General features: G+C 49.5%; 1 protein-coding gene across 1 annotated transcript in view; it reads left to right on the top strand.

Moving 5' to 3' along the window:
- PLEKHG5 (pleckstrin homology and RhoGEF domain containing G5) overlaps positions 1 to 22,241 on the top strand; it is a 119,019-nt gene that overhangs the window by 8,184 nt on the left and 88,594 nt on the right. The window lies entirely within an intron of this gene.

Below are 22,241 nucleotides of genomic sequence, written 5' to 3'. Positions count from 1 at the left end.
GTGCACAGATGAAATGTAGGACAGTGTTACTGAATTAATGTGCAGTCAGGAACACTAGCTAGCTTGGCTGATTTGAAGGTGACAGGAGTTAGTAATGGCCACACATAATCTAGCTATTATGTAAGCTTATGTGGTTTTATCCATAGTCTGCCTTTGCTTAACTAAATCCTTTTTCTTATCTGAATAAAACTTTCTGGTGTCTCTTTCTGTGTTCATAACAACCTGTGTTGAAAAGATGCTCTTTGCAAAGGCTGAAAATATGACATGGTCCAGGTGTATATTCTCCCTGTGCACCTGGCTGCTGCTAATGGGGCAGGAGATGTGTGGGCAGTAGCCAGGGAAATGGAAAGAGCTTGCAATGATGTAATTTTCAGACACTTAATGATCTTTACATTTTCTCTTGCACCATTTATTAATTTTAAAAAATCCCCAAAAACTAAGCCGTTAGTACCTCAGTCAGGCTCTCCATCAAGTTTTGGTTCAACACATTTATAATAAAACAGAGAGATCATTTAGAACTTTAACAACTTCTGTGGTGTAGTAAACTAATCAGTGTGAAATATTTTAGTATATATTAAGCTTAGATGAGAAATAAAAGTGGATAGTGATGAAGTTTGGGCTCCCCTTTTGTCAAACAGTACAGACAGAACAACAAAGCTATTCCAAGCATGTGTTGTTTCAAAAGAAAACAGTGGAGACACTGATAAATTATTGAACTGGAACATTCTTCGCCCATCCCACTTTTCCTGCCAGGCTTTTTCCTATTTTAGGGAGCTACAGAGTTTTTAATGTGACTCAGGAATCCAGTTGCCTTAAATGTCTTCCTTTTAGCGATTTCAAAATAGGAAAAAATGAAATTTTCCTTTAGTTTATACGTGTGTGTGTGTCTACCTTCTGTTAGCACAAACTGCGAACACCCAACAATGTGAACACTAGGACAGAGAGAATTTTGCCAAGGAGAGACTGATGTTGTTTGAACTTGTTTCTAGAGTCCTTGTGGGAAGAATTATTTCAGTGTTGTTATGATCTGCTTCAGGGATGTTGTGTTTTTTTTTGTTTTTTTGTTTTTTTTTCAGATTGTGGCAATGTTTCAAATGTTGTTCCTTAAACACTAATAGAGTAAACTTCTCTCTGGGCCTTTGCCAGGCAACAACCGGGAGGCACGTCGAGTTACAAGTTGGATCATTTTTTAAGCTCCCTCGCGGTGTGTTCTGTTGTTTCAAGGCTTTTGTTTTGATTCAGGAGTTTAATTTGTAGCAGTGAGAATGGGACAATTGATCTTTTAGCAAAACCTAGAAGTGTTTGCCCCTTCTTTAACAAGCAAAAAAAGACAAAGGTCCCTGCAGTTTCGCATGAAAAGATGTTTCTCATGCAAGGTCTCTGGGGCCTGGCATAGACGAACTGATCTCTCCTGTCAACTGCAGCCACTTTCTCCGCAGAGCCCCCTCCCCAGCTTGCAGACGGCTCTCGGTGCTTGCCCTCTGGGGTGGGGGAGAGGGAGCAGGAATTGAAAGCAGCACCATCTGGTTTTAACTAGCAGGTGGATAAGCTAAAAATGAGAACCACTATTTTATTCTTTAAATCGAATTGTCAGCATCACCCACCCAGAGCACATCTTGATTCCTGGCTGCAGCCTGCAGAGCAAAGCTGCTCTCCTCCTCAGAATAACTAACAGACGAGAGGAGCAATCCCACCCTAGATGGGGAAGGGGCAGTGGTGGAAGTAGAATTTAACTCTTACCAGCATGGTGACTCATGGGAGGGACACAAAGGGGGGAACCAGCTAAAGCGGGGGGGCACTGTCCTCCCACTGCACCGGCTCCCCTTGGCATTTGGCTGCTCTTCCTAGTGGCCAGGCCCCAGAGCCACTCCTGGATGCTGCCCGGTGCGGTGCAGCGCAGCAGTACGGCACCACACCGGGCAGCGTGGCTGGAAGGGGAGAGGCTCTGGCCCCACTCTTCCCTCTCCCCGCCTGGGCCGGTGGGGTCACTTGAGCCTGGGGAGGGGCACTTGCCCTTTGTGCCCCTCCCCTCCTTCACAAAAATTGTTCCGTGACTAGAGCCCTGCGCGGATACAGATTGATACCTGCGGATGCGGATATCCACGGATAGAAATCGGTATCTGCCACACTGCAGCGGCGAAAGGAGCAGAACGTGGGGCCGCCGGGCAGCCCCACGCCAGCAGCTCCTCCGGCGTGGCTGTACTGCCCCCAGCCCTTCCACGCAACCCTCTCTCCTGTCTGGGGGCGGTACAGCCTGCCGGAGGAGCTGGTGTGGGGCTGCCCAGCGGCCCCATGTTCTGCTCCTTTCGCCACTGCGGTTCCTGGGAGAGCCCTGCGGTGTTCAGCAGATAAGGAATGTCTTCCCAGTATGGCGTACCGGCAGTAAATGTCTCAATGGTGCAGTGTACCTGACCGTACCGGCTTACTTGCACCACTGGGAAGGGAAGAAAAAGGTCTGACGCATTGTTTACTTGTGCACTGTTGGCAGCTCTGCCTTTTCTTCCTTGATGGTTCAGGGATGACGGGCATAGAACATCGCTGTCTCTCACTAATCCGTCCTCGCAGCGGAGTGGAGGAGCAGAGCTGTCAGCCGGAATCCAAAATGGCTTTCAGGTGGAAATGCCAGTTCCTGTTTGTAATGCACGCTGCACTGGAAGCTGCTCCAGAATCTCTGCTCTGGGCCTGGTGCTGTGTGGAGTTTAGTTTCTGGGTGCTCATCTAGACTAACAGGGTGTGGCAAGATGGGGTGTAAATCTGTGGCGCTTGACTGTGCCGCACACCATGTGGACTGTGCGTTGTCCACTAAAAGTTCCCTTGTGTGCACTGCTTCAAAGGGGAGGAGATCAGTGCACATTAGGGAACTCTTGAGTGCGTGACAGCAGGTGCCACATAGATAGACAGTGTCCGGTGGGCTTGTGGGAGTTGATTTACAGCCCCGCCTGCTGTTTGTCTAGACAAGCCTTGACACCATGGTCCCAGCTACCTCAGTGTTCTCCCAAACTCCCTTTTGCCCATTTCCATTGGCTTCGTTGTCTACTTTCCTCAGAGCTGGAGTTGAGGCAATTAACTGATGTGTCCTCCTTGGGCTTGCAGCTGGGATAGAAACAGCCCAGCCCTGTTTTCAGGCTACTTACCTCTCCCCTAAATGTCCCCAGAGCCTCACTCCTACTCAGTGACCCAGGTCAGCCCTGGTCTCCCAGTTTTCCTTTTCAAACCAGTCTCCGGGGCTGGACTCTCTCTGGAGAGCACATCTTTTCTCCACGCTGATTTCCTGGCACTGCAGAGGGAGGGATCATTCAGTTATTGTTGCTGCTAACGTAAAAGCTCTTTTGGAAATCTTTGCCTTTCTGACCCTTGCAAGCACCATAACTCATCTTCCAGGCACTGCCCCTCCCCATATCACTCCATGACTTCCTTGCAAATGCCTTTCAACCTTTTGTACCTGAAACAAACCCTCTGTTTTAACTCTGGGTGTAAATTTCCACAGCTCTTTGGCCCCTTTAACTGGACAGTTTGGAAACAGGTCCCCCCAGTGGCTGATTTAGTGACCCTGGTGGCATTGCTGTGGGGAGCAGCTCCGCATGCCTGTCAGTGTTGGATGTGTCTACACAGCAGCTAGACACCCACAGCTGGCCCGTGCCAGCCAACTCCGGCTAGGGCTCTGGGGCTGCCTCACTGCTGTGTAGCTTCCGGGCTTGGGCAAGGATTAATGGACTAAAAAGCAGTAAAAACTGACTATGGTCACTGAACTCAGCAGTAGGACTCTGAGTTCACCCACATGGAGCAAAGCTGTTTAATAAAAAGATGCTGTGTTAGTCTTCAGAATGGAAACATTTCAAAAATAATACCAAATCAATACAATAAGGTCTTCCAAGGTTGAGAATCATTCATGTTTGTGTGAAGCTGTGCAATCTGGGCCACTAAATCTGTCCAGGGTCCTACAGATTGAAGCCAGAGGAGGCTCAGAGCAGATACGGCTGTACTGCAAGATGCATAATTTAGAAGTTTTCCATTTTAAAAGTAATGTTGGCCTAGCTGGCGCCAGACATTCCTCTTGCAAAAAGGCAAAACACTGAAGGGCCATTTGTGCTGTTCATAGAATCATAGAATATCAGGGTTGGAAGTGACCTCAGGAGGTCATCTAGTCCAACCCCCTGCTCAAAGCAGGACCAATCAGCTTTCGTTTCTACTGCTCTGGAAGTTTGGAAGAGGCCAGGGAGGTTTGACTCATGCACTTAAGCCTTGCAGTTAGGAGAGTGCTTCCTTCACCAGGTACTAGAAAACAGAGCCTCTCTTTAGGGATGAATGCACCAGCTCAGGTGAAATCGGACATGTGATTTGAACTCTTTTTTTGGTGTGTGAGAAGGTTACAACATATTCAGTGTTCATAGCTGCATTTTCTGGCCGGGCTGGTGCTACTGACATGCCTGAAGGAGGCTATTAGCAAGGTTTGGAGGCTAGAGAAATTCAGGTAAACATCCAAACTTTGGGGTGCTTAATCAAAGCTTTTGGGAATTGCCTCTCACTAGTTGGTGTGCCCTCTGGCTCTAGTATACCAGAGAGTCCTCCAGGCCACTCCAAGATGTAAGCACTCCAGGAACAGAATGGTTTCCTCTGTGCTGACCAGAAAGGAAATAAGCCAACACAGTGAGGTGAGCAGCAGCCTGTAACTGCAGCAGGGTATTGATTCCCAGCTATGCTCTCATAGACATTAAGGTCAGAAGGGACCATTATGATCATCTAGTCTGACCTCCTGCACAATGCAGGCCACAGAATCTCACCCACCCACTCCTGCAATAAACCTCTCACCTATGTCTGAGCTATTGAAGTCCTCAAATTGTGGTTTAAAGATTTTTAGGTGCAGAGAATCCTCCAGCAAGTGACCCGTGCCCCACGCTGCAGAGGAAGGTGAAAAAACCCCAGGGCCTCTTCCAATCTGCCCTGGAGGAAAATTCCTTCCCGCCCCCAAATATGGCGATCATCTGAACCCTGAGTATGTGGGGTCCTGGAAAAGCCAGCGGGTCCTGCCCCACAACTTCGCAGTCAGACGGGACTCTCCGCCAGCCAGTAAAACAGAAGGTTTATTAGACGACAGGAACATGGTCTAAACCAGAGCTTGTAGGTACAGAAACTAGGACCCCTCAGCTGGGTCCATTTTGGGGGGCAGTGAGCCAGACAACCACGTCTGCCCTTCACTCCTTGTCCCCAGCCAGCTGCCAACTGACTCCTCTTCCAGCTTCTCCTCCTCTGGGCTTTGTCCCTGTCCCAGGCCAGGAGGTCACCTGATTCCTTTGTTCTCCAACACCTTTAGCTCTCACCTTGCAGGGGGGAAGGGCCAGGCCATCAGTTGCCAGGAGACAGAGTTTCAGAGAAACAGCCATGTTAGTCTGTCTTTGCAAAAAGAAAAGGAGTACTTGTGGCACCTTAGAGACTAACCAATTTATTTGAGCATGAGCATTCGTGAGCTACAGCTCACTTCATCGGATGCATACCGTGGAAACTGCAGTAGACATTATATACACACAGAGACCATGAAACAATACCCCCTCCCACCCCACTGTCCTGCTGGTAATAGCTTATCTAAAGTGATCATCAAGTTGGGCCATTTCCAGCACAAATCCAGGTTTTCTCACCCCCCCCCCCCCCACACACACACACAAACTCACTCTCCTGCTGGTAATAGCCCATCCAAAGTGACCACTCTCTTCACAATGTGTATGATAATCAAGGTGGGCCATTTCCTGCACAAATCCAGGAGAGTGAGTTTGTGTGTGTGGTTTTTTGGAGGGGGGTGAGGGAGTGAGAGAACCTGGATTTGTGCTGGAAATGACCCACCTTGATTATCATACACATTGTGAAGAGAGTGGTCACTTTGGATGGGCTATTACCAGCAGGAGAGTGAGTTTGTGGGGGGGCGGGGGGGCGGAGGGTGAGAAAACCTGGATTTGTGCTGGAAATGGCCCAACTTGATGATCACTTTAGATAAGCTATTACCAGCAGGACAGTGGGGTGGGAGGAGGTATTGTTTCATGGTCTCTGTGTGTATATAATGTCTACTGCAGTTTCCACGGTATGCATCCGATGAAGTGAGCTGTAGCTCACAAAAGCTCATGCTCAAATAAATTGGTTAGTCTCTAAGGTGCCACAAGTACTCCTTTTCTTTTTGCAGGAGACAGAGTGTCGGCCATTTATGTACACTGGCCCTTTGCTCTGCAACAATTACACCCTCTTATCCCACCACCTAGAGACTTAAGAAATAATCGGGGAAACTGAGGCACCCCCACAGTATTCAGAGGAAACATTAAGAACAGTCCCACTTCGTCACACATATATCCAGGTTTAAACTGATGAATATATCTACACTGGGTCTTGCACCAGTTTAGCTATATTAGTCCTTAAACTGACTTAAAACCAGTGCAGCTGCCGTGTGTAAATGAGGCCTAAGGCTGTTCCTACCACCCTGTAGGCCTAAAGAGCTGCTGATTACTGCTTCAGCCACACAGCTAGTTACGCAGCCAATGCTAGTGCTGATCAGAACTTCCCAACAGAAAGTTGTTCCATTGGGAAATGGTGTTTCATCTAAACGTTCCACGGGAATGTGGTGACTTCGACAGAATTTTGTTTTGAGAAAAAATATTGAAGTGTTTCAGTAAGTCAAAATGGAGCAATTGAACTACACTGGGATGGAGTGGTGGTTGGTTTTTTTCATTTCAAAATGTCTTTTTATTTAGAAACGTATGTTCTAAATTAAAATAAGTCAAAATCAGAATGAAACATTTGGCTTGTATCAAAATAGAACTCTTTGACTGACACAAAACTAACTTTTTTCAAAAATTTCAACCTTCAAGAAATTCTGAATGTTCGGGGTTTTTATTCCAGTTAGAACACGAACTTGAAATGCCGAGATTTCTCTGGAGAGAAAATCCCAAGTTCTGACCAGCTTGACCTATCACCAGTCAGACCTAAGGTGCTGGTTCGTAAGATGTACAGTGAGCAAAGCCCCTTTCTGCCCCCTCGGGGGGACACTGTAAATGAACATGGTTTCATGCAGATACATAAAGCTACAAGAATTCCCTGTTCTCTGAACTAGTGTCTCAGAGAATTCCCTCACCGAAGCAAGTCCCTTCAGTGTCCCATGGGGAGTTCAGGTAATACCCAGTTGGGGGTAACAGGTGACATCCGTTGAAGTGAGCTGTAGCTCATGAAAGCTCATGCTCAAATAAATTGGTTAGTCTCTAAGGTGCCACGAGTACTCCTTTTCTTTTTGCGAATACAGACTGACACGGCTGTTACTCTGAAACCTCCCTTTCCCTTGTTCAGTTAAATCAGGCTTCTGAAGCAAGGAGGACAGGAAGACTAGAGACGCTTGTGTCACATTGGAGGGTGTTTTCATGCTGTGTGTTAGGTAACCTGGGCAGAAAGGAACAAGTCTGGTGTTTAGGAAACAGGAGGCTTTGCAGTTCCTGCATGAGTCGAGCTTGCCCCTTGCTGCAGGGTTCCCTCAGGCTGATTTTGATGGAGGTAGGCCAAAGGTTTTTATTTTATTTTAAAACCACTGTAGCATTTCCCAGTAAACTCAACCTCTGCTGTTAGAACTGCATGCATTTTCCATCAGTACCTCTCTTCTCCTGCGTTGCAGCCCTTCTGAGAGTGAGGATGTCAAGCTGGCTGTTCGGTGCAGAGGATTTTGTGTAAATAGGAGAAGGGCTTATTTGAGGAAACCATAGTTTATATAATTACAAATACCAATGGAGTGTGTTTATATAACTGCAAACGTTATTGTCACCCTGGTGTCCTCCTCAGTTCTTGGAGAACTCTCCACACCCCCTCTCTCTCACTCAAAAAAAATCCCCTTATCCAATATTTTGTCCAGATTGTGGCTTGATGCATAAACCAGAGTCTTCATGACCATTTTCACAGCCTAGTTGAACAGGGGCTACACTAAGCATTTTGCTTTTCTTTGGAATTTTTTATTGCTTGGGAAAAAAAATGGATGGGAAGAATCCTGGGGACGAATGGCTCCACTTTTTAACACCTTTGTCAGGGAAGAGGTATGTTGGGGTGTCGGAGAGCCACAGAGCATCCAGTTTCCTTCTGATGTTTTGATTCCAATTGTTGCAGCACTCCCCAGCCTGTTGGGTGGTAGAGGACACCGCTGTCTCATCCCAACGCTCTGGCACGCCAGAGGTCTCCAAGGACTTTAGAAATGATAACGAGTGAAGCCTCACAACCCTTCATATAATCACAGGCATCCCACAGAGGCAAACTCTCAGGCAGGGAGAAGTGGCTTCCCACATGGCAGAGCTGTGATAGAACCCAGAAATCTTGACTTAAAGTTCACTGCTGTAACCATGAGCCCTCACTGCTTCTCAGATTGAGCAGGAGGGGGCACAGCTGGATGTCTGGTGGTGGTGAGGGAAGAAATGCCACAGGGAAAAAAAAGTGGGTGTCTGAGTGAACTGTTGCCTTGTGATAACTGCCCTTCATCTTTTTTTGGTGGCAATGGTCTCTTTCTCCTAAGCCAACAATCACTCTCGGCCTAGGAGCTGTTCTGAAGCAGATAAAAGAGATTTGTAGCCTTTTGCAATAGATGAATCTCTGATTCAGGGAGAAGTTGTCTTTGATGTGGACCAGTGCCTGGTAACCTTTGAAAGTTAAATAGTAAAGGATCAATTCTGCCCTTACAGACGGACTATCCCACTTGGCTTTGGAGGCGTCAGCATGTTGATATAATACGAATAAAGGCTGCCCAAAGGAGGGGTTTGTCAGTTTCCTTTTAAAGGATAATCTTGAGAGTGAGAAACAAGCATTGACCAGCACGAAGAAATGCAATGTCTGGCTTCCAACAGAGAATCTGCTTCAGGGAATAACTTGAATGATTGGCAAAGGGCCTCTTTCTGTTGTAGAAGCTAGGCCATCCTCCTCTATACTACATTGATGGGACAGCCCCTGGGGGTCAGAATGAGCACTGGGAGTATTTATTTTGAGGAGGTGCAGTTGGGAGAGTCCTTTTCATTCAGACGTGGTCTGCCAGGTGCAGCTGGCCTCTGTTTCCTTTCCTTCCTTCCTTGTGTTCAGCCCCATTGATCTGATTTAGCTGGGGTGTTTCTCTAGAAGCTCTGCTCTGGGGAAGTTCTATCACCCTGTGATCCAGGAGGTCAGACTAGCATCATGATGGTCCCTTCTGCCCGTGCAGTCTGTGGGCAGCTGACTGGTCACAGGCCTGCCCTCAAGGAGAGGCCAGGGCAGGAGTATACGTTTCTAGTCTATAGCTCCCATGCAAGGGCACTTACAGTTTTCCATCATCTTATCTTGCTTAAATGTGGTGATTCACCTTGGTTTCTTTGATCCTGAACCCTGCCAGCGCGCTGATGGAGCAAGGACATGCTCAGTGGAGTCGCCCAGACTGGAAACTGCTGAGCGTAGGGTTCTACGCAGTTAAGTTAAAGGTCTTCTGAAGGAGGCTGTTCCTGGGCAGGGGGCGTGTGGCTGCATTAGGCACTTTGAATTTAATACTTTCTTCTTCCTATGTGGTCACAGTGGGTAACTCACATCTCTGTCCCCTGAGAGGGACTTTGGCATAATTCCTGTGAAGTAGTGATCAGTTTGTCATATTCTGCCTCCCCTCTTCTTCCTAGTTCAGTTTCTCCTTGTGAAACTCGCACAGTCTGTAGTTTCATAGTTAACAGCTTCGCCCGTACATTGGCCAGTCACAGCCATCTGGGACTCTACTTCACAGAGAACTGGCGACAGTCCAGAGCAGTACTGTCCTGCCAGGTATCCAGCTGTGAGAGTGGGGACCAAACTCCAGGACGGGCTCTCTGCTTAACATTAGTCTTCTCTTTGGTAAGCAAATAGCCTTAGTTTGGTTAGTGCCCCTGCAATAGTAGCATAGACCTGTGGTCATCAAACTCCGATTTTGGACTAGACCGTAGAAATGGAGATCCAGCTGTGAACATTTCCCTGCTGATCCTGCACCTTCTCAGCAGTAGCCAGAGGGCTCGTTTACGGGCTTACATCAGGCTAGGACAGAAGACTGCAAGCTGAACACTAACTCATTTAACGCAGTGAGTGTGCCTGCTGGGGAGAGTCCTAGAACCACAGGGTTAGAAGGGACGGCAAGGATCATCTAGTCCAGAGGTGGGCAAACTACAGTCCACGGGACCCTTTTGCCCGGCCCCTGAGCTCCTGGCCCGGGAGGCTTGCCCCTGGCCCCTCCCCCACAGCCACAGCGCGCCATGCTGCCAGTGTAGTGTATTAACCTGCTCCGTGTAGGAATGTGCTACTGGTAGCAGTTACGGAGAGCAATTTACCACAGTACACCGGCGCAAGGCTCTGGGCGGCACGGAGCCACCGGTGCTCTGTGCTGCGCGGTAAGGGGGCAGGGGAGTTCCGGGTGGTGGTCAGGGGGCGGAGGTGTGGATGGGCTTGGGGTGGTCAGAGGCTGGGGGTGTTTGAATGGGGGCAGGGGTCCTGGGGGGGCAGTCAGGAAGGAGGGGGGATTGGATGGGGTGGTGGGGGGTAGTCAGGGGCAGGGGTTCCAGGGGACGGGGGGGGTGGATGGGGCAGGGGTCCTGGGGGGGCTGTCAGGGAACAGGGGGGTTGGATGGGGCAGGGGTCCGGGGGGGGGGCAGGCCGTCAGGGGCGAGAAGCAAGGAGGGGTGGATGGGGGGGCACAGCCTCCCCGACTGACCCTCCATACAATTTCCGAAACCCGATGTGGCCCTCAGGCCAAAAAGTTTGCCCGCCCCTAATTTAGTCTAACCCCCTGCCAAGATGCAGGATTTGCTGTGTCTAAACCATCCCAGAGAGATGGCTACCCACCACCCACCCAAAACCTCCAGTGAAGGAGCTTCCATGGCTTCCCCAGGTGTCCGTTCCGTTGGCCGACTGGTCTTACAGTCAGGAAGATTTTCCTGAGATTTCATCTAAATCTGCTGTGCTGTAGTTTTAACCCATTTCCCCTTGTCCTGCCCTCTGTGGCAAGAGAGAACAACTTTTCTCCATCTTTATTATGGCAGCCTTTCAAGTATTTGAAAACGGCTATCATGTCCTCCCTTATCCTCTCCTTCCCACCCCCTCGGTACTTTGTTTTTCATCTTCCTGGGTGTAGGGCTTCACCTTAATTAGTTCAGGATCTTCCCTTGTTACTCTGCTTCTGCCTAACTCCTCCTGGTCGCTTTGTACTTTGGTTCTGTCCTTCTGGGTATTTGAACCCCTTGAGTTTGTGTCTTCCAGGAATTTGAAGATGCTTGAATTTACACAAGGGACACCCCAACCAAAGGCCTGAAGACTGGCTGAGACAATTAACAAATAGAGAACTTCAAGCTAAAAGAAAAGCTTGTGAAGTCTGCCTAGGTGGATTGAATTGAGAGGGATTTGGCTCTTTTCAGTGGCTGAGTCTGTATATGGAAAATGTGGTTTGATGGAGACAAACCTACAATAAGAAGTCTGGGGCAGTAAGCCAGAAATCAAGTACATTTTAAATGGAACAGCTATGCGGCATGGCTGACCAGAAAAGGGATATGAAGGTGATTATAGAAAAATCCTCAGAAGCAGCCAGGCCATGGTATGGTGGAAGTAAGAGTGCCGGATTGTGGGAAGCTTAAGGAAGGGACGGTGAATGGAAGGGGAGAGGTTTTGTTAGGAGTGTGGGTAAACTGTGCAGGGCTTCTCAGAGTCACACCTTCCAGAATTCCCATACTAACCCCAGACCTTAGGGGATCTCTTTCTAATACACCCCAAACTCCCCCCTGGCACATCCTCTGGTCTGGTAAGTCCTCTCTTCTTCCCTTTGAGTCACTGTGGGCTGTTGGCCATTGAGACCCTCCTGTGCTTTCAGGCTTCCTTGGGCTTGGCTGGGTCACAGAATACAGTGCAAACTCTGGCCTTGTGGGAGTGCTGGAGAACAAACAGTGAAGACCATAGCTGGCTATCCTGCTAGACTGAGGCCTAGTGAGACCTGAGAAGGGATATTAGCAAATGTACAGGTGAGGACAGAACCGACCTTGGCTTGGGGAGGAGGGATGCTTGTCAGAACTGATCTGAGTCTTAAGCACGAAGTGTCGGCTGTTTTCCAAAGTGGCTTGTATGTTGCACAGGTTGGTGCTTGGCTCTCGCCTCGTGTACAGTATTGTGTCTGGCTCACTTTGTCAGAGGAAGTTTCCTTACCCTGGGCTGAGATGGCACAGTGCAGGGCATGTGGAGGAGTTAAAAGTGAAGGAAAATCTAACTCGGCTGAGCTGATTAGCCTCCGAGACCAAATTAATTCCTCATTGAAGCTGACACCTTGTGTGTCCTTTCTTTGGGACTTATGTAAACTGCGACTAATCTATGGCTGTCTGGGAGTGACCCTGGTGATACCCTGGCTCCCCAAGCCAGGACAGCAGTGTAATGCACAGCTGATGGGTGTGCCGAAACAAGGACAGTGCAAAGATGGAAGTGGGGAGGCTCTTTTCTTTTTTTAAACATTTGGTTGTTTTTGTGTCTGACTCCCTCCAGCTGAAGGTAAGCAAATCCATTCACCTGCCCAGTAGCATTCAGAGTCTTGCCTTTGGTCCCATGTACTTTCTCTAAGGTGAGGGTTTGGAGTTGGCACAGATACTGGGGCACATTACAGGCAGCACGATGAGAAAAACAGAGAAGATCAAGGAAGTGTGACTTAAGTTCAGCTGCAAGCATTTCAGCTCCATAGGCAATGGGTTCAGGGGGAGCTCTGCCCAGGTGTCGTGACAGGATGGTCTGATATTCTTAGGTCAAAGGCTGTTTTGGAAAACTGGCCTTCTTCCCACCTGAAACTTTCCAGGAATTTGTATTTTTTGCCTGCTTTTCATATGGTTGGCCCACAGCAGAGATGCCCAGACTTTGGCACTGAGGGCTGAATTGGCAGCTTGCCAGAAGCCAGAGGTCTGTGCCTAATTTACATGTATATGCATAATAGTCTTGAGCGCGAATAACTACATTTGCTTGTATGTGAGCTTCCTTGTTCCTGGATAGAAATTGCTTGTTGGCTGAGTCCCCGGTCAGCAAAAAGCTACAGCTTAATCAGCTTGGTATTTGCCCCGTGGTTATAAGGAGGGGACAGCTGTGGGCCTCATCTGGCCCATGAGCTACATTTTTAGGTAACCCTGGTCTTGGAGCATCTCTTCAGCTGCAGCCTTGGTTTCTGGGACTAGCAGGGATAGACGGTTACGTGTGCTTTGCACCAACTTGCCTTCCAAAGGATGCGCTCAGAACAGGCCCTGCTGCAGGTCGACCACTAACTGACGGAGCAGAGAGCTGGTTCTGCGTGGTTGGCTGCAAGGCGGCCTGACCGTCCCGATGTGCAGTGTCACTAGTACAAGACAGTCCCTCTGAACAGGGCTGTGGCCACACCGGAGGGCAGAGCAGCTGGAGAGGAGCGGGGAGGGCAGTAGTGACGATTGCAGGATGTCGGTACGTGCTACGTGTCCGTCTGTGCCTGCCAGTCCACGGAGGACATGAGTAGGCTACAGCTCCCCGCTACAGGACGTCCTCCTGGAGCTCAAGCTGTCGATGCTCATGCTTTGAGCGCTGGAGGGCCTCCATCCAATAGTGGGTCACAACCAAGCGGGCCCTCGTCGCACATCACGCTCTAGACGTACGTCCTGGAGGCCTTGGATATGCTCACGAATCCTTAAAGGATTTGCTTTGCTCAGGGGTGTCTGCACACCAGAGACGCACCAGCCCTTGTGATACAGCACAGTATTCTCTTCAGTTGGGGTGTTCACCTTGCACTTGTACTATCCTGATCGCCCCTCGCCCCACAGGCGATTGTACCACGAAGACACACACGTTGCTCGGTTGCTTTCTGTTGCACTAGGGCTGTCTTGTGACCCTTCGTAAATCTTGCAATATGGAGCTGTAGGCGGGTAGGCATCTGCAAAAATATATTTTCATTAAGCCGGGACTGGAGTTCTAACGGCCTGGCAGTTGGTGCTGAGCTCTGCTGAACTGCTCAGCCCTTTTGTCAGATGCCTCGATGTCCTTCCCAGACAATGCACCCAGCTGGTATAGTGTCCGAGAGTCTCCTAGCTCTTGCCTTTCCTTGGGAGCAGGAGTCTTCTGGCTCCACTGACAGGAGCCTCTTCTGCCTTAGATCCCAGGCTGACCCTGTGCATGAGAGGTAAAGCTGAGTGAATCAGTTGCAAAATACCCTGCCCCTTGCAGCCCTGTGGAGCCTGTTCCCTCTGTACTGCTGCGGCACCCTCCCAATGGCCCAGCCACTCTCTGACCCGAGCAGTGATGCCTACCAAACCATTTATTCTTCTTCTGGCAACGTTTAAAATCTGCATTGACAGTGAAACTCGGTAAACCAGGGGAAATCCAGCATGCCCAGCAACAGCCCTGCTGAATGTGTGAGCCAGCTGCCAGATACAGGGCATGGCTATTGTGAAAGGGTAGGTGCAGGCCAAGTGCACTGTCCGATTATGCGTTCCTTGCTCACACCCACCTAGGAGGGAGCTACTGATGCTTGCAACGTGCGGAACTGGTCATTGCACTGACAAGCTATTCCCATCACGGCATCGCTAGGAGGGGGCTGTAGATGGAGTTCAGGTTTTGCAGGGTAGTTTTGCAGTGAAAAGTGCTCTTAATTGTTGTCAGCTACACTGCTCCTGTGAGTGGCTTGTTCCAAACCTTGCTCCAGCCCTGCTCCCCTGCTTGGTTCCTGACTCTGGCCCTCGATGCTGGCTGACCGCTCGGCCTGACCGCTCACACCCAGGTCTGTGACTGTTGGTGAGCTGGCTGCTATACAATGGGCGAGGTGAGCCAAACAGCCTGTGTTACAGGTCCCAGCTATGAGGACTGTACCGTTGAATGGAGCAGCAGGTACAGTACAGTGCAATGCTTGATGATCACTTTAGATAAGCTATTACCAGCAGGAGAGTGAGTTTGTGTGTGTATGGGGGTGGGGGGGTGAGAAAACCTGGATTTGTGCTGGAAATGGCCCACCTTGATTATCATGCACATTGTAGAGAGAGTGGTCACTTTGGATAAGCTATTACCAGCAGGAGAGTGAGTGTGTGTGTGTGGGGGTGGGGGGGGGTGTGAGAAAACCTGGATTTGTGCTGGAAATGGCCCACCTTGATTATCATGCACATTGTAGGGAGAATGGTCACTTTGGATGAGCTATTGCCAGCAGGAGAGTGAGTTTGTGTGTGTGGTTTTTGGAGGGGGGTGAGGGAGTGAGAGAACCTGGATTTGTGCTGGAAATGGCCCACCTTGATTATCATACACATTGTGAAGAGAGTGGTCACTTTGGATGGGCTATTACCAGCAGGAGAGTGAGTTTGTGGGGGGGCGGGGGGGCGGAGGGTGAGAAAACCTGGATTTGTGCTGGAAATGGCCCAACTTGATGATCACTTTAGATAAGCTATTACCAGCAGGACAGAGGGGTGGGAGGAGGAATTGTTTCATGGTCTCTGTGTGTATATAATGTCTTCTGCAGTTTCCACAGTATGCATCCGATGAAGTGAGCTGTAGCTCACGAAAGCTCATGCTCAAATAAATTGGTTAGTCTCTAAGGTGCCACAAGTCCTCCTCTTCTTTTTGCGAATACAAACTAACACGGCTGCTACTCTGAAACAGGCCCCTGAGAGAGGCTCACAGCCAGAGTTGGGGCAGTGTTAGGGAATCTGTCACATGGGGACTGTATTTTGAAAGGTATGCTGGCTTCTTGGGGCTATGCTTTCCGCCCAGCTCTGCTCCACCCCATCACATGCTCAGAGGGGCTCTCTAGAGCGCTTCTTTAAATTGCTTTTCCGAGATAAGAAAAGGAGGACTTGTGGCACCTTAGAGACTAACCAATTTATTAGAGCATAAGCTTTCGTGAGCTACAGCATCCGATGAAGTGAGCTGTAGCTCACAAAAGCTTATGCTCTAATAAATTGGTTAGTCTCTAAGGTGCCACAAGTACTCCTTTTCTTTTTGCGAATACAGACTAACACGGCTGTTACTCTGAAACCTGTCATTTTCCGAGATGTTTCTGGAGCATTGAGTGGTACAGAATACGTTTAGGTGTGAAGGGAAGGGTACAAACTTCAGGCACTCCAGAGATCTAAGGGGCAGTCAAGGGCTTTTAAGTGTGAAAATGACCCTACCTCTCAATTTCCATTTGAGCATCTTCAGATAAATGACCCTGTGACCTGGGATTCTTATTGCCTTGCCTTGTCACTTTCCAGGGGGTCTCCCTGCAGAAAGCTGCAGTCTGTGGACCTGAGTCTTTTTCTCTTTGCTGCTGCAGTTTTTAAACCCTGTACAAACCTCTCCTGTTTGCTCGGGTGGGGGTGGGGGAATTCCATTGTGTGCACCAGGGTGAATTGGAACAATTTTTTACCACAGTCTTAATACTTGTCTCGTAACCAGGTGTCTGAGTTCAGGGTGGGCATCAGGAGCGCTGGTGATGTTTGCTGGCTCCCAAAGCCTCTGGTTTAACCATTGTTCTTCCGGGTTCTCCCCATTGACAGTGACTCGCAAACCTGCACATCTCTGCCCAGTGCCGGGCTGTGCCTGCCGCTGCCTTTCCGTCATCACGGCTGAAAGTGGTTATTTGAAATAACCTCACCCACTGGATCTTCCATCCAGTGTTTTTCTTGGGGCAGCTTCGCGTTGCCATGAGCTCTTCCAATGCCCTGGCGCCTACCTGGGCAGTTATGACTTAAGGATTGTCAGTTTTTTCCACCATGAACCCGTGTTTGAGGGATTTAGGACTCAGCTGTTTCAAATTGAATCAGATGGCAGCTTGGCTTGTTATTTCTCACGCTACAGTATGTGTGTGCTATATTCTAGCTATGAATTTAATTGCCTTGTGTCTGAGAGTCTCCTAGCTCTTCCCTTTCCTTGGGAGTAGGAATCTTCTGGCTCCATTGACAGGCGCCTCTTCTGCCTTGACTGTTCAAACTCCCTTCTCAGTAGCTTCCGGCGTGTGCGCATATTGCTGCCTGCCTCACCTTACTGAACGTTCAAAGGAATGGGAGCACCTCACCCTCTCTTTTAAGATATCCCTGCTGCCTCCTGGTTCATTTCAGGATCCATTTCAAAACGGCTCTCCTCACTTTTCAGACCCTCCTTGCACTTGGTCCAGCAGATCTCTCAGCCCTTGTCTCTGCTGGTCCAGTACTGACCTGCTGTCTGCCTCTCTGCACATTCTGACTTCGATGCAAGAGCTTTCTCCTCTGCAAGTCCTGCACCAGGGATTGCCTCTGAGCTTCCATTTCATCTTAGATATACGCCTCTTTACGGGATACAGCTTATCTAAAATGGAAAATTCCTATACACTTATTTAATTGGAACAAATGTAAATTTATATTTAAAAGGTACCTTACAACTGAATTGTTCTTTTTAAAATGCAAATAGTCTGTAGTTTGCGATAAGATTCTGGAATATCCAGTTTTATTTATCCTAATGTGTTGTACGTGCAATTCCTTAATTGCTTGTCTGGAAAGTCTGAGCCTCATGAGGTAAATCTCAGTGCACTCCTGACACCTGTGTGCGTGGCCCCATCTTACAGAGGGGCACCGAAGTCACAGAGTTGTCCGAGGGTCGCGCAGGGAGTCAGTGGCACAGCTGTCATTAGAGCTCAAGGCCCACTGCTTCTCCTCTGAAAGACAAGCTGAAGGACAGATCTGGTCTGTTTCTGTGCCAGTCTGTATGCCAAGCTCATCTCCATGGTGTCTGAGCCCCAGTTGTAAGGGTGTCAGCCTCACGCTTGTTCACCAAAGAGGTGTAAATTGGAATGTTGTCAGGTTGGGACTCCGCATGACTCTGCCCCCCTTGCCTCTGAGGAGCCATTAGGAAATGTGTATTGCTGAGCTTCATGGTCCAGCAGAAAATTCAGCAACCAAACAAAAGCAAGAGGCTATGCTCCCTCCTCCCTCTCAGATCCTTCCTGAGGTGCTTTAACTGCTCAGATGAGCTGCGGAGAGAAAGGCACAACCAGAAGAGGGCATGGAACCAGTTCACCGGAGTGGAAAAGCAGGCCTGTCCCCTTGATTGTTCAGTTGCCTCACTGCTTGAGGTCACGGGCACGTTCTCTGCATGTCTGGATTCCGGTTGATCCCAGGCACCCTCCTTGTAGCCAGGGTGGGGCAGGTCTCCAGAGCAGCTAGTGGCTGATTCTTCTGGGATGAGCCAGAGGGTGAGTTATGCTAGAACCCCTTAATCTCTCTCCAGAGGCTAAGCATGCTGTCTCCATCTGGAAAACCCTTTTGCTGGGAATCTGTCCATTTCAGTCACTGATGCTTCCATTAGTCATATAAGCTACTGCTTGCAGTCCACTAGCCTGGCACCAGACCAACTTTTCAAATTGCTGCAAATTATCAGTGATTTTTTTTTTTTTTTTTTTTTTGCAGTGAAGCGGATGTCAAAGCTCCCGTTGTTTGTGCCCGTCAGGCGATGACGATACTGTTGGGTTTGTAGAGTGAGCTTCCTTTGAGGAAGGAAGGTGCCGTAGTAGGGTTTTGGGGGGGACACATTCTTCCCTTTGAAAACTTTTTGTAACAGCAGAATTGCTGAACAGCCCTGTTCTTTCTAGTGGTTAAAATAATCACAAATGTGTCTTGTCTCCTCAGCTGAATTTCTTTCATAGAGGATGGAAAGTGAAATTTGTGAAATGTCTGTGGGAGGCTCAAGAAAGGCCCTTTGTCTGCCCCACTTCCCAGAGCATTGGTCTGTTTCTAGGAGCACCCTCCGCCACCCCAGAATTCCCATTGCTCAGGATGAATGCGGCACTTGTCCTTATACCAGGACCTGCTCCTCAGAGCTGAAGCCTGGCCTCCTCCTGCTCATCCCACGAAACATGTTGCGGGCACAGTTCCACGCAGCTGAGAGCTAACCTCCTCCTGGTCACCAAGCAGTAAAGGCAGAAATACTGACTGCTTCAGCAGACCTCCAGGTTTCTCTCCAGTATGTTTCTGTACTGGAAAAAGCGGGGCGCATATGAGCTGGAAACTCTGCCAACTGCTCTGAAGGAGCTGAAGTATGGGGCAGTGGAACGTTTCTCCTGGAGCTCCACTCTGGATATTACTGAGGATCTTGGTGGTAGGTCAAATCTGCTGTGTGTGTGGAAGGCTCATGCTAGGCAGGGGCTGAGGTCACACAGCAAGTGTGTGCACCGCTGTTCTGATTGTGCACAGCCAGCCAGCAACTGTGCAGACATTTTTTCAGCTCACAGATGAAAAGATCACTGGCCAGGCTGAAAAGTAATGATGCTTTTCCCCTTCTAGGATGTGTCTCAGTGCAGTTGTAGTGGGGTGAAAAGTCCTAAAACTAAACAAGCTGGTTGCTGGGCTCATGTTACTAAACAAAGGAGAAGGGATTCTACTCCTGTGGTGATGCAGCAAGATCTGCCTCCCTGATCGCATGAATTCTGGCTAATGTTGGGAATACTCAGGCTGTTAGAGACCGTAAGCTGAGATGGGGTGGTGAGCCCAGGAGTTTCTGTCTCAGCTCTAGGCAGTGTTACTAATTCACTTCACTTTCTGCAGGTGTAGAAGTGTGGCTGCAGCTTGCTTCCCAACTCTTACATCTTCTGAAGCTTTGGAAGGGTTGGGCGTGCTATAATTTGGGGAGGGCAAAGGTCACTCCCCAATGCAGGTCGTTAACATTGAGGGTTGTATATGGAGCCTTTCACCTCTAGGTCTTTAAAGCCAGTCTGGGCTCAGAATGGTCGAGGCAATCGTTGCCTTCTAATGGACTGATCGATGGCTTGTGTGAAGGGTGCGGGTTTGGCCCTAAAGCGGTTTCTCCGTGAAACATCTCACATACTTGGTGTGTGGTGGCAGCTGTGGCTGTTCATGCGTCTCAGTGCGGTGGGCACAGAATGCTTCAGATCACGTCTCCTCAGTCCTCCCTTCCAGTCCTGGGCAGTGCAGCCTCAAACGGCAGTGCTGGGCTAGCCAGGCGGCCTCGGTTCGGCGGGTGGAGGGGAAGGGAGAACATGAAATGCGGCAGCAGACTCATGCTGGAGTTCGCGAGTTTTTGCTGGGGTTCAGGTAGCCTGGAATCTGGAAACTCCTGCCCGGGGTCCAGCTTGGCGCTGAAGGTGACCTGGTGTGCAGCGGCATGATAGGCACCCTATAGATACTGTTGGATGGAGCGATCTTGGTCTATAGGGTTTTCAAAATGATGTTTCAACTGCAAATAAAGAATGTTATCTCCAGAGCATGTGGCAAAGCCCAAAGGAAAAGGGAATGATCAGAAAATGGACTAACCTGAGTATTGATCTGAATCCGGACCAGGTCCATAGTGACTAGAAGCCAGTGTCTGTGTGGCCTATAGGAAAGTACTTGGAGTGTCTGAGCTGGAAAGATGTCCTGCATGGCAAAAGCACCATGGGTAAAATTCTCAAACCCTTCCTTGTCCCATATTCAAAAGTGACTTAGGAGCCTACAACCACGGGCGAGTGTTACTCCCTGGTGGTGGGTGAGGACGGCGGGGGGAAGCTGCAGTACCAGCTCTGAAGTGCCATGCAATACCTCCTCTAGTGGTAGATGGGGAACCTCAGTCTCCAAGCTGCGGGGACTGCACCTTTCCTGGTGTGCTGTAGGTTGTCTGTGTGCTGCTCTTCTTAGCTCCCACCTCCAGGCCCTCGTCCTGCCCTTGCTGTGTCCCCACTCCTCCAATCCTCTTCTCACTGTCGATGCCACGTAGTTGGCACAGACCTCTCTCCAGAGGCAGTGATAAACACAGCCATTCCCACGCTTGGCTACTGTTAATAGAGACAGATTGCTCTTGGCCTCTGTGCCCGTCCAACTTGTTGCATAAATGTTCGCATTCGGTTCAAACAAATATTTAGCTGATAGTAAGTTATTGTTGTGTGCTGTGATGTAAATAAAGTTGGTCGTGACAAATGCTTTTGCCTCCCAGGGCAGCGGAGGGCCTGGCGCTCAGTGGCCCTACCATCGTTTCGCTGCTGAGTCACCAAGCCAGCAGGGGTGTGATAAAATAAACAGCCATTGGGCTTTCAAACAGTAGGTGAAAAATCATCATCCCTGGGACAGGAGTTGTATGATGGTGAAATGCTTTCCAGGTCACTGTGCTCTCAGGACGCATTCTGCCCTCGGTTAGTATTTAGGGAACTGCCCGCAGCCAGTGGCCATGCTTGTCTGTATCACCCTGGGTGAGGGGCTCTAAGTGGGGACCAGGAAAACCTCCTCTCCTGCCAAGACCGGAGTTTGGGGTTCTCTGCTCAAGCTCTGAAACAGTTCATTATGTAACCAACAAACGAGCAGCCACCGGGACTACGGATGCTGTCTGGGATCTGAGAGGTCCTCTGCTGACGACTCCTGACTGGAACTTGGCATGTGACCGACGCAGGGAGCTGACTTTTAGGGTGTAACGCCCTGTCCTGGTTGCACCCTGCTCATCCTGCTGACTTGGGATCATAAATTCATTTTCTAAACTGTTTAATAGTCAAAGTTCCTCTGTTCCCTGTAAAGCAGCAGAATTAAATCCCTGGGGCAGCAGGTGGCTGGGATGCAGGAAGGAAACTCTTTAATTTCCTTTCTCCTGCTCACAAGGCAGAGATGGGTTAAAACAGGTCTCTGAGTCTCCCTGTTTATCCCAGGGCTGCAAGTTTTCCCTGTTCTTTGAGCAACTTTCTCTTAGCCATAGGAAAGGATTCCTGCCTTGCTCCCATCGTTATTCCTGATAGGTCAAGTGAGATGGTAATTCCGGTGGGCCAGCCAATGGAGAGGCTGTTACTAGGCTGTCAGAGGGCCTGGAGATGCAGCGTGCACAGAGCGGCTATTGTGTTCTCCGGGGAATGATTGCAAAGTGTGGGCAGCAAAGCTTCACAACAGACACATTTCTCTCATCCTTCTCAGATACAGCAATTGGACCGGGCCCCCTCAGCAGCAGTCTCGTGTTTGCTTGGCACTGAGGGCTTTGCACCTGCTGGCCCTAGTCCTGACTCCAGAGCCCCAAGGCACGTCCACTGGCCTCCTGTCGCCACTCCTGTGTGTTCCGTACCCTCCTCTCCACTCCAGTAGCCACCGATGGGTGATGGTTCTGCTGTGATGGAACAAATATTTGGGCTCTGGTTTGAGGATGTGGAGCTCTGAGGACTAGAGGGAGCAGGGCAGGTTCTGGGTGCAGAGGGGAGTTGGTGCCGCCGCTGTAGGGAATGGGTCAGCTTTAGGCTGAACCACTGCTACGGGCCAAGGGCGAAGATGCCCCAGATTACTTCTTCCAAACAAAGAGTCCCATCTCAGAGATGCAATTCT

Source organism: Lepidochelys olivacea (assembly GCF_965140295.1).
Source record: "Lepidochelys olivacea isolate rLepOli2 genome assembly, chromosome: 18".
NCBI lineage: Eukaryota > Metazoa > Chordata > Testudines > Cheloniidae > Lepidochelys > Lepidochelys olivacea.
This window is presented reverse-complemented; position numbering and strand designations above follow the sequence as displayed.